The sequence below is a fragment of the Nothobranchius furzeri genome, chromosome 11 (assembly GCF_043380555.1).
Source record: "Nothobranchius furzeri strain GRZ-AD chromosome 11, NfurGRZ-RIMD1, whole genome shotgun sequence".
NCBI lineage: Eukaryota > Metazoa > Chordata > Actinopteri > Cyprinodontiformes > Nothobranchiidae > Nothobranchius > Nothobranchius furzeri.
The window spans coordinates 4537671-4549870 of NC_091751.1; the positions used below are offsets into that span (position 1 = coordinate 4537671).

Sequence of the window (12200 nt, forward strand, 5' to 3'; positions counted from 1 at the left end):
GACTAATAGTGCTGTAGACAGGTGTGGTCATTACTTACGGCATCTTAGTACATATTATGTCAATTATGGCTGTTCTGCCTAAAACCATGAGTTGTGTGGTGCACTCTTGTGGTTAAATTTCTGCACAGCATTTTATTCTTAGTAATTAATTGCTGTTGGCCAAATGGTGGTGTGTGACCTTAGCAGCTACATGTGACGTCTGTAACTCTCATGCTCCAAAAATATTTCTCCATGTTGAAGGAGGTGAAGACAAATATTCTGTTGTGGGGTGACGTGTTTTAAATGTAAATGAACCAAACGGTAAAGGCTCAGCTGTAATGAGTACATGCTACACTTACTTGGTTTGAGCCACTGTCTTGCCTGTTCTCCATCCAGAGGTGCATGCAGACAGCTAGGGAACAGGGCGTTGTCATGGCTGTTCACATTTTGGATGTGGTTGGCAACTGAAGTCCACTTAGCTACTGCCTCCTCTCCTGAGGAGGAATTGGATGCTGACCAGTAGAGGTGGTTCACCACACTTTGCTTCCACAGTCTCACATCCTGGGTCGTCTTTCTCTTCCCCAGCTCTTCGATTTTCTTACCAATTCCCGGAGAGCCAAATAGACCCACATTTAAAATAGGAAAAAAAATCCTGCAATATTCACTATATACATCCCCAAAGATTACCTTTTCCCATGTTCCAGGGGTCAAAGTAGTGACTGATTTCCTTTTTTTCCTCCCGCAAATACTTCTGCACTCCTGTGTGGCGGTCAGTCACAACTTGCTGCACATCGACCCCCCTCTCCAAAAGTGTGCTCAGACTTCGCACAAATCCCTCCTTCTCCATTCGCACACTATTTCCAACTTCATTGCTCTGAAAATAAACATAATTCTCCATTGATCTGTGAATAATTAACCATGAAATGCATTGGAATCATCAGGTAATGTTGTACCTGTACAAGTTGGATATCAATAACTTTGTTTCTTTTGAGATCCATCATGGTGTAGCTGCCATATTTGACTGAGTGTCCTTCAAGAAATGCAAGTTATTACTTAATTTACATTTGATAGCAAAGGAATAAAATAAATAAATTTAAACGTATTCACCAGGTGAATCAGCTCGCATGTCACCACCAAGAGTCACAGGTCCAGATTCAGTAGCCTCCTGGATGATATCAGCTTGCTCTAGCTGCCACTGCCAGCTCACTGTTGGAATTAACAGCTTTGCCTGATGTCGATAGAATGTCTGCTTGGACAGTCCCTGCACATTGAAGGCACCCAGGAACTAAAATATTAAAAGTTACATCATGAAATGAAAGATGCACAGACCTTATCAAAACTAACATAAACATTTTTGGGCTATACCTTAGAAATCTGGCTAAATGATGAGCCTGTGAAAAGGACAGCAGCACAGAGCTGGAGGTTTCCTGCTGGGATGCTGTTCACCATGGGCTGATTGGACCACTCATTGTAGTGCTCACAGCATGAACACCGTTGTGTCACACGGAGCAGTGTGCCGATTGTCGTCGTGTTCACAACACAACGCCCGGTACAAACGGGACACCTTCTGAACAGCCCCAGCAACTGTTTCTCATGAACAATGTACTTCTTGTCCTTTTGTGGATGGACCTCAGTGAAGGAGCTGTATAGAACACATACATTTATATATATGGTCATATCTTAAAAATTCTAAAATGTTATAATTTTTTTTTACCTTTAACAGTTCACTGAGCTTGCACTGTCATTGAGGTGGAAGCTGGGATCAACAACAGACACCTCACATCTTGGTCTTTTCAGGGGTGTGGACGCTGCTCTGGGACTTTGTGGAAGATGAATTTCCATCACGGTCCCTGTGTCACAAGACACACTGCGGCTGGGAGCTCTAAACTGTGTGGCTATGTAAAATACAAAGAAGCAGCACATTTATAAATGTTTAAAAGAGCATAAAATCACGTGTAACAATAATCTGTAAAACAAATAAAAACTAGAAGGTAATAATAAAATGTTTACATAGAAGATTATTAAAAATAATTCACGTTTGCTACGTCGGTAAGGCTTTACATGAGCCTGGACAAGTGCATTTTTGCAGATTACTAAATCAGTCTGACAGCCAACGTCTTGGGTAGATTTAGCCTGAAAAAAAAAACAATAGAAGCACATTGTTGTTGGAGTTTATAAAGTCAGATAATATACAAAAGAAACTGTCCGAAATATATATATATATAGGCGCTTTATAACATTCCTAGTGTGTGATCGTTATTATAACGTAAAAGTCAGTCACATATGATGTGAAGAACCTGAAATGCGACCTCCTGAACAGAATTCCTCACAGAACCGGGTTAGGCTTTGGTGTAAAGCTGGATTTCACGCTGTAATGATGTCTGTCAACTAGTGCTGCATTAGAGCCACTGCAGAATTACCGACTGACACAAAAACAACCCGAATTTTCTCCGAGCCTGACAGAAATAGTCATGTGGACCTTTTTGTCAGCCAGGGCTTCGAGAAATGTTCCGATTCGCCGCCGATTCTAACCTTACATCCCGTTCCACATTTTGTGAACTTGACAAATTAGCCCGAAGGCAGTGTAGGCTGATATTAACTAAATGGAGTGAACCACGTCTCTCAAACTTTGCATTTAGGTAGGGAATTGTCTTTAGAAGATGTTAAAACTTTGAATTGGCTTATTCACCTCAGATTGGAGCCCGCCATGGTGGGGGAGCAGAGTCGGTGGGCTGCATCTAATTCGTGGAAGAGCCACGGTGGGCATGGCCTCTGTTAGGTATTTTTATTTGTTCATCTTTGTTGTGAAATCTTTTGTTAAATGTGTTGGGGAAAAACCTGACCTTACTTGCTTTTACGTTTGGGTGTTTTCAGAAACTCCTTTCTGCTTTAGGCATTTTGATCCAGTATCTGAAGTTTTCCTTTGTCCTGTGCATTCTAAGAACAAAGTGTTTTCCATTAGTTAAAAGCAAACTGGTCAGGTAGGAAAATTAGCTCAACTCTAGAAACTTCTCTTGTGATTGTGGAATTTGTGGGTGTGAACATTTTGTATTCAATAAAAGCCCCTCCATGAGCAGTGTTGGGAGTAACGCCGTTTAAGTATAACGGCGTTTCTAACGGCGTTCTTTTAGAGGTAACGGAATAATCTAATTAATTACTTTTCCCGCCGTTGCAACGCCGTTACCGTTACTGGGGACGGAACGCTGTGCGTTACTATGTGCTTGTCGAACGTTGAGCAGCAGCGTGAGGCTTTCCGACCGCCACACTTCAGCTGCAGCCAGGGAGAGAGAGGTGTCGGTAACGCACTTACAAACACTATGATGATTGGCCGGGTGGGCGGAGACCCTCACGGTCTCAGTCGCTGCATTCTGTAGACACAATGGGAATAACTCCGTTTAAAATAACCGCGTTAATAAAAAATATGTCTTTCTGTAACAAGCAAACTAATTAATTACGTCTTCTTTTATCAAAACGTTGTTCCTGTTACTGGTAAGGAAATGCGTGCGTTAAGCAGTGCGGTGTGTGTTGAAGCTGTCGTCAGCTGATCAGGAGCTAAAGAGGCAGATGTTTAAGAGCATTATGGCCCGTGAAGAACGAGGAAGACGTGATGAATAGTCTACGGCTGCAGACCCGCAGATTTGTTGCTGCAGCAGCGAATCTGCAGGTCTGCAGCCGTGCCCTTAGCGTGACAGCGGGACGTCCCGAAGGTCCGCTCACCTGTTCACCGCTCAGACATCCTGATCTTCTACCTTCCTAGATCATCCAGCTGTAACCTGTTTCTGATCATGTCTTTAGTCCCACTGTAACACTGATGCATCAGTCTCAGACGGCATGGAGCTCAGGTGTTATTAGAACTACCTGTGTGTGTTTACCACCCAGCTTCAGCTCTTCTGTGGTTGGGTCTGACCCATGTTAGTACATTTAAGTCCTCCATCAGGCTTGTGCCTCTTCTAGTGTCATTTTAAAGGATATTTATTTATTTATTTAACCGTTACTAGATTAGTAGCAACAGAAATGCTACTAAAAACACACAATTATGTGAAGCTGGAAAAATCAGAATACTGTGCAAAATTACATTTATTTCTGTAATTTAACTAGACTGAGAGACCATTTAAAGGCTCGGGAACCTTTACAGGTGTTTCTATTTGCAATTTTAAATTTTAGCTGATTGGGTTTTTGTTAAATATCACACAGTGACCTTTTAATAGTCTAGATTAGTGTAATGTTCCTATTAGTAGTTCCTCCTGTTAAGTGCTTATTTGTTTAAATTATTCAGGTTTATATAAAACATTTGGACATACATTTTATTATGTTCAGTCATTAGTCATTTATATTTTACTATTGTAGTAATTCTTGCATGCTTTAATGAAAAAAGTAACTAAGTAGTTACTTTTGTTGGTAATTAGTTACTTTTATGATCTTGTAACTCAGTTAGTAACTGAGTTACTTTTTTGACAAAGTAATCAGTAACTATAACTAATTACTTTTTTAAAGTAACGTTCCCAACACTGTCCATGAGCTCCGGCTCCTTTGTGAGAGGAAAATGGCTTCCGTGTGTGATGGTCTGATTCACTCTCACCCTCTGCAGAGTTTCACACTTTGCAGAGATTGTCTGTCTGTTTAATAGGTTTGTTACAGTTTACCAAATTAAGAATCTAATCCCTCTGTGTGGGTGTTCTGACTTCCTTTAAGGTAATTTAAGTTTAAGGTAATATAAGAACAATAATATAAATTAAAATACGCAACATAATAGTGAATAATGCTAGATTAAATTACCGAACATAGATTAAAATTACTTAACAAGTGGTGGAGGATGCGGGCAATGCAAAGCTGGTGAGCTGAGGGCTTTGTCTGTGAGCTGAGTGGGGGTAAGGCTCCGTTTGGCTCCATGGACAGGCTTTCTGCGCCCAGCTCTCGCATATCGATTCAGGGTCATGGAAATTATGAATAATAAATCTACACTCTCTCTCTCTCTCTGTGTCGTCCTTTAAGGGTAGCAGATGCCTTCTGGTGGGAGATCGCCTTCGGGGAGCCGCATGGCTACTTCCTCATAAAAGTCCGGCCAGCTAAAATTGCTCTCCGGCCGGCTGCTCCGCAGGCGAGCTTCCGTCTATGGTTCTGTCTACCAGGACGAGGAACGCCAAGTAAGTACCTAAATTAAATTGCACCCTTTTCCTAAATAACTAGTTGGCAGTGTGTTTTTAAGCTGAGTGTGGTGACTAGGCATTCACGCACGAAAAGTCGTTTTCGTGTCCATTTAAGGGTTACACGTGTGAACGTAGAGGTAGCACTGAAACGTGAACCGTGGCTGTAGGTAAATACAGGAGAATGTGTAGTGGGCCTAAAACCGTTGTGAACCCCTATACACGCAGCACGGAGTCCATGTGCTGGTGTCGAGTAGGAAAGGATAGATGCTAAAAATCATACTGTCGCTGGGATGTTAAATAAATAGTTCATGGTGCAGAAAGGTACCCAAATTAAGAATCATCGTTGTAATTGGCTAAAGTGATCCAAACCGTTCTAAAATTCACTCCTTGTCATTTTGTGCTGTCTGCTGACTCATTGTGTTTCTGTGTCTGTGAAAAGCTGTGTTAAAGTGTTAAAAACCCAGCTGTGAGCTGTGCTTCAGTGGATATCCGTGTTTCTGTGTGTGTGAAAGCTGTCGTGTAGGTATGGTGACTCAGGACTTCAAGGAATGTTGTGTGTGTGTGTGTGTAAGTCAACTGCAGTTCTGAGCATCAGTGTGTGTGCATATCTGAGTTTTTGAGTGTATAAAACCTGAAGGTTCTTCTAAGTGTGATTGTGTAGCTACAATTTTGAAGTTTGAACCGGTTCTGTCTTTCTGTCGGTTCTGTTCTGTTCTGTGTCTGTCTGTCTGTCTGTGCATGTATGAGAAAGTATGAATCTAGAGGTACTGGAAAAAGGAAACTAAAATTGCAGTTAATTGTATATTGGGTTTATCTTTACTTTTTACTTTCTGGGAGTGCAAATTTTCCCTGATATTGTTAAATCTTCATTTGATTTGTTTTTCAAAATCTGCTGTTGCTGGGAGACGTTTGACCAGTTCCCCTAGTCGGAAGAGGTATTTCTGAAGGAAGGTGTCAAACCTGTCATGCTGAACAGAGTGATCAGATAAGTGTTTTCTGGCTCTGAGCCAACAAAGGTTTGTCTCAGATCTTTATCAGTAAAGGACAAAAGAGACAGAAATGTTCTGAGTTCTGACCCAGTATACATAGCTTTTGCTGAGACAGTCTTTTCAAATCTAATGATTCTGTGTTATAATAAGTTACTGTTGTTTAAGTTTATTCAGTTTGGTTTTCTAACTCCTGGAGTGATGTATTCACATCTTTTCTTTTACTATGACTGTTGGTTAAATGTTTTATTTTGCCTTTAAGTTGCCTGATCCGTAAACAAGTAAGAACATCCTGATGTGAGATTTTGTGTTTGTTTCTTGGATTCTTGTCATAAGCAGACTCTTTGCCAAGGTGAGATATCTGGCCATAATGGTTTGACTTACTGTTTTTACAGAAAGGTGTTTGGCTTTTTCATAAACCTAAAAACTTCTTGTTAAATGAGTCTTATCAATCACTTATTGGGTTACATAAACTAATAGTGTGGGTTGTTTAATGCAGCATGGAACATGAATTGATGAATGTACTTTGCTGATGATTATATGAGTTGATTCCAGCTTAGAGATGATACCCGAATGGACTATGTTGGTAAATTTCAGGTGAATTTGAGCCCCATTAATTCAAACTGGACTGGATACAGCTGAATGGTTGTTGTTGAAGATGTCAAAAAGCCACAATGACTCTTTTGCTCTTTCTCACTGCAGGCCATGGAACCAAGGAGTTTGGGGTCCTGTTGCATGTGATACCACCACAAATGAGGCGTCAAGGTCACTCATCTCATCCCTCCCACTGCTGCATACTGCTGAGAGGCCACTACAACTGACCATCATCAGATGGAATGCATGCAGGCTCTCCAGGACGGCAGATAAGTAAACGATCTGCCTTCAGCTTGCAGGGCCAATCCACCATGTCGCTGCTGATGATGGGAGATCGCACTTTGCTCTGAAACTGCCCCTCAGCATCTGATGGAACGAGAGGAATAGCAGCAGTTGGGAGGGACAACGGAATCAACATCTGGTGTTTGAGACCCCTCCTGGGTCCGTCCACACAACACTGTGACCTGCCTCCAACGACGTATCCAGTACCCCAAATCTCCCGTCTGGTTTCATGGCTCCCTGTCTAAAAGACATCCCCTCACCATCTCAGAATGTCTCTCTCTCTCCTGTCACACCGCAGGTTGGCTCTCTGCCCCCCACTTCACGTTGCGTGAAGATGGGCGTCCTTACGAGGACATTTGAGCTGAAGAAGGAGAGTCTGGGTCTGTGATGACTCGTCTGTCTCATATCGACGGAAGGGCAACACCATTCTATGGAAAACATTGTTTTAACATCAACTTTCCCCCTCTAGCAATTTCCTGAAATCCAACGAATCGACTGAGTTTGTTGGTATCTGATAATTCATATCAACTCGTGTTAAAGTTTCTTGCATCTGTTATGGTTATCTTAATAAAGCTAGGCACGCAGGATAAAGTAGATTTTGGTGTTTGGGTTATTGTTAAACTAAAATCCTCGTATTAATTCATAATTCGTGCTAATTGATTATTGGGTTAGTGACATCTTACTCTGATTTGTTAAGACAACAAAAATGAACATCAGGAGGGATTGTTAGGTATTTTTATTTGTTCATCTTTGTTGTGAAATCTTTTGTTAAATGTGTTGGGGAAAAACCTGACCTTACTTGTTTTTACGTTTGGGTGTTTTCAGAAACTCCTTTCTGCTTTAGGCATTTTGATCCAGTATCTGAAGTTTTCCTTTGTCCTGTGAATTCTAAGAACAAAGTGTTTTCCATTAGTTAAAAGCAAACTGGTCAGGTAGGAAAATTAGATCAACTCTAGAAACTTCTCTTGTGAGTGTGGAATTTGTGGGTGTGAACATTTTGTATTCAATAAAAACCCCTCCATGAGCTCCGGCTCCTTTGTGAGAGGAAAATGGCTTCCGTGTGTGATGGTCTGATTCACTCTCACCCTCCGCAGAGTTTCACACTTTGCAGAGATTGTCTGTCTGTTTAATAGGTTTGTTACGGTTTACCAAATTAAGAATCTAATCCCTCTGTGTGGGTGTTCTGACTTCCTTTAAGGTAATTTAAGTTTAAGGTAATATAAGAACAATAGTATAAATTAAAATACGCAACATAATAGTGAATAATGCTAGATTAAATTACCGAACATAGATTAAATTACCTAACAGCCTCCCTCTTCAAATGGAGACGTGCAGAATAACCCATTTCAAACTCCATCATGTTGGCGAAGGAATCGCGGGTAAAATGCTGGTTGCAGACTACAGCACCAGGCGGGAGCTGACTGTTATCCTGTATACCGATTGCGCGCAACCACTGGCGCCTAATTTCTAAGTCCAGTGGAAAGGAGTGCAACCCCACAGAGCTACCACAACCAACTACACTACACCTTTTAACCATACTAACACTATATGGAACACTAAAGAGATATAATAACCCACCTTTCATCAAACATTTTGACAGGTCTATTGTTCTTTGACCTCTTGACCTTTCAGGCCTATTGTTCAATGACCCCCTGACCTTGCCCCCCCGCGCCCTAGCATCAATGGCGTATTGTTCAACGACCAGATGGCCTTGGCCTTAGCCTAATGTGTGTAATGGCGCATGAAGTTTCTTTTTGTGTTAGCCCCGCAGTTCCCACAGCCCCCTCCCTTCCATACCTCTTTAAAAGCTCAGATCGTGTCCGAATGGTGAAAAGCCAAACCTCTAAGAAAAATGATGAAGCATGGATACGCCGCTGTCACAAACCTCTCAGATATGATCGTACAGTTCATCACAAGGAAAGCTCCCATCACCTAAATTCAACACACAGAAAGTTTTGTCATCTAAATTGTACTGCAAATCCAGAGAAGCAAGAATTACCAGCCCTTACTGACACACCATATCAGTCTTGGACTTTTTATCTCCAAAATGTCCAACATGACATGGCTCACTGACAGTGGATGAGTGCGGCCTAACTGTTGTGAATGACTGCCCCACACACTGGTCAAGTACTTATGAAATGGTTGCACGTCTCCTCAAAGTTAAAGAATCTGTTTTTGGATTTCGTAAGTTCAGTCTTAAACTTTGTGTTATTTACATGCAGCTCACTGACACTTTTGACCAGAACTAAAACTATTGTGTAAAACAGGTTTCTTTCTGTCCAGCAGCACCTCAAATAATGGGTGAATCACCAGAGGCTGTAAGCACACACACACACACACACACACACACACACACACACACACACACACACACACACACACACTTAAACCACTTTCCCCTTTCAGAAAATGCCTGACTCTCTCTAAGACAAGTAAAGAATTTGGGGTTACCAACTCTAATCAGCCATTCAGCCACACCTCTCCTTATACTTTACAACAAAATCACCCATCTCAACCACAAAGCATTTGACTTACTTATTGTTCTTCAGGTGGGCTGATTAGAGTTAGGGTTAAGCATGTGCAATAACGATATTTATAAATCTCTTAGTTTTGACGTTGACACATCTTGGCACGCAACATTTTGTGACTCTTAAAAAAACAGTGAAAACACTGAAAAACACTGGCAGTGAATGGCTTTTCTGATCGGGAAACGGCTGGCAGTGAATGAGTTAATAATCTGTATCGACAAATACTAATCTGGTGTAATTTAAGATCTTAAATAATTCATTACAGGAAAAATATTCATGCTAACCCATCATTCATTAATGTAGAGTCGGGCTGGGCGATATGGACCAAAACTTGTATATCTCTATCTTTTAGCTGAATTCCGATATACGATATATATCTCAATATTTTTCCTCCTGTAAAATATTTACAAGTTAACTCACTTCAAGCTGTCTTGAGAAATTATATACTTAAATCAGTAGATTAAATGCTTAAAAATGTATTGATTCACTTTTTCAACAGAATCGTTCATAACGGAGTATTTACTAGCATAGCAAACCAGAGCGGAAACAATGCGGAACCAGAACATTTCTCACCCGTTGAGCTCACCTTCTAAATAAAACGGTAACCCTGTAGTTTACTATTCAAACCCTTAGAATACATTTGAGGTCATTTGGCCACTCCGGCTATCCGTAGATGTTTCCTGATTACACAGGGGAGGGAGAGGTTTGGCTTGTCTCCGCACAAGTAGGAAAAACAGAACTCCACTGGCGTTGAACGTCCCCAAATAATTAAAAACCTGGACGCCAAATGCAAAGTTTAGAGCAGCACATTTACCCAGAGGCTCTCAGACTGAGCAAACTTGTGAGAATACATGTAATGACCGCTTGGAGACTGAGTAACATATCACTAGCATAGCGGCTAATCGCCAGCATAGCAGTTTGACCAGTTATATCGATATAAAGATATAAAGTCATCTTGTATCTTGTTTAAAAATTAAATGGATATTGTAAAAATATCGATATATCGCCCAGCCCTAATGTAGACTATTGGACACAATATTAAAAAACTTAGGCTTTAACACATTGTTAATTTAACAAAATATGATTATATAACTCTTATAAAATAATAAAGTCATTATGTGAGCCAGGGAAGATGAACTTTATTCAAAGAGGATAGATCATGAGACTCTTGCAGCTTTGAGTTGTGACATACGCAGGATTAGTTAATAATATTTTCTCTAATTCATAGACTTCATATCGGCACCACAGTGTCACATTGACCTGTTTGAAGAAGTTTGGCCTGTAAGTTAAAAGTTAGGGCTGCATAATATTAGGAAAACCTGCGATATTCGATAACAGTGCTTAAAGGCACAATCCGTAAGATGACGCCGTCAGGGTGAGGAGGAGATTTTTAAATTCGAACGGCTGTTGCTCACTCCCCCACCCTTCCTGAAAGAGCCGAAAGCCACGCCTCCTAATGTGCACGCACAGGAAAAGCTGAGTCAACACCAGAGCATTGCTTCTTCATAATAGAGCTGAGCTAGTGTTAGCAATGGAGTTATCTGAGGTAAGAAAGTTGTTTTTAACCAGCACATTAAACACTTACTGTTTACAAAAGGCATTTTATAAAGAATATCTATAAATATATTTATATTTTAAAATACCAGTAACAGTTGACAATCTATATTGTAAATAAAATTAATCCTATCAAATTGTTAGCATTTTATTACAAGTAATTAGCTTATTTTTAATTGCTTTGCCATTCAAGATGGGATGAATATATCAAAGCATATTATTTATGTGGAAATCATGAATAAACGCTGCATTCTGTGTAGTCCTCCTATAATCATGGTTGTTTTCATAGGGTTTCTGGTTATTGTTGGTTTAGCCCAAATTTTGACTAGATGTAAACCTGATCTGTGTCAAAATTGATTAATATGCAAGAATACTTTTTATATTAGTATAATTTTTTTATTCTAATACAATTTAGATTTCAGTGATTGAGGAATTCTCTGAGGAAGAGTTTGAACCTCCTATTGAATCCTCAAGACGTGGTGCAAAAAGGAGATGCCCACCATCATCTCAAAGCTGTGGTGCATCCAGAGGCCGTGGTGCGTCTAGAGGCCGCGGTGCATCCAGAGGCCGAAGAAGTGCGAGACACTCAGCTGTGGACCTTGGAGATGAAGATCTCTCTTGAGTTCGGAATCTTTGTTCGGAGCAAATAGACTTTGAACGTGTAAGCATAACAAAATTACACTAAATGATCCTAAAATCTGTTGCTGTAGCATCTCTTTCTACTTTTGTAGCGACACATACAGAACCTGAACCCTCAGCAGGCTATTGACGTCCTTACCATGGTGCTGGACAGACACTGGTGTTCTCTTTGATGTACTTGCCCTCTCTGGTCCACCTGGCACAACACCTCCAACATCCAATCAACCTTCATGGTGTGTATGCTCCCACTGCAGAGATATGCCAACTGATTTGGAAAAGAAATGCTGCCAACAGCCTCCCCAGACATGTTTTTTCAACTGTACCACACATGGAGGAGTTTATTTTGCAAAATGGTGTTCTTCGCCTGGCCAGAACATTGTGGAATGAGTTTCGAGCGGTTTATGATGACCCGGACCCTGGTGAGGACAACTGACAGTTCCGCCATGCAGCTTACAGACAATTTGTAGCATGGCAGCATGGAAAACTTGGTG

The 12200-nt window shown here is 40.8% G+C and overlaps 1 long non-coding RNA gene across 1 annotated transcript; it reads right to left on the bottom strand.

The window, feature by feature from the left end:
* Positions 1 to 691: 691 nt before the first annotated feature.
* Positions 692 to 2367, bottom strand: LOC139073224 (uncharacterized). The gene is made up of 3 exons (XR_011521934.1): positions 1345 to 2367; positions 933 to 1264; positions 692 to 853 (listed from the first exon to the last, which is right to left on the bottom strand). It is a non-coding gene; the product is annotated as an uncharacterized lncRNA (long non-coding RNA).
* Positions 2368 to 12200: the final 9833 nt, after the last annotated feature.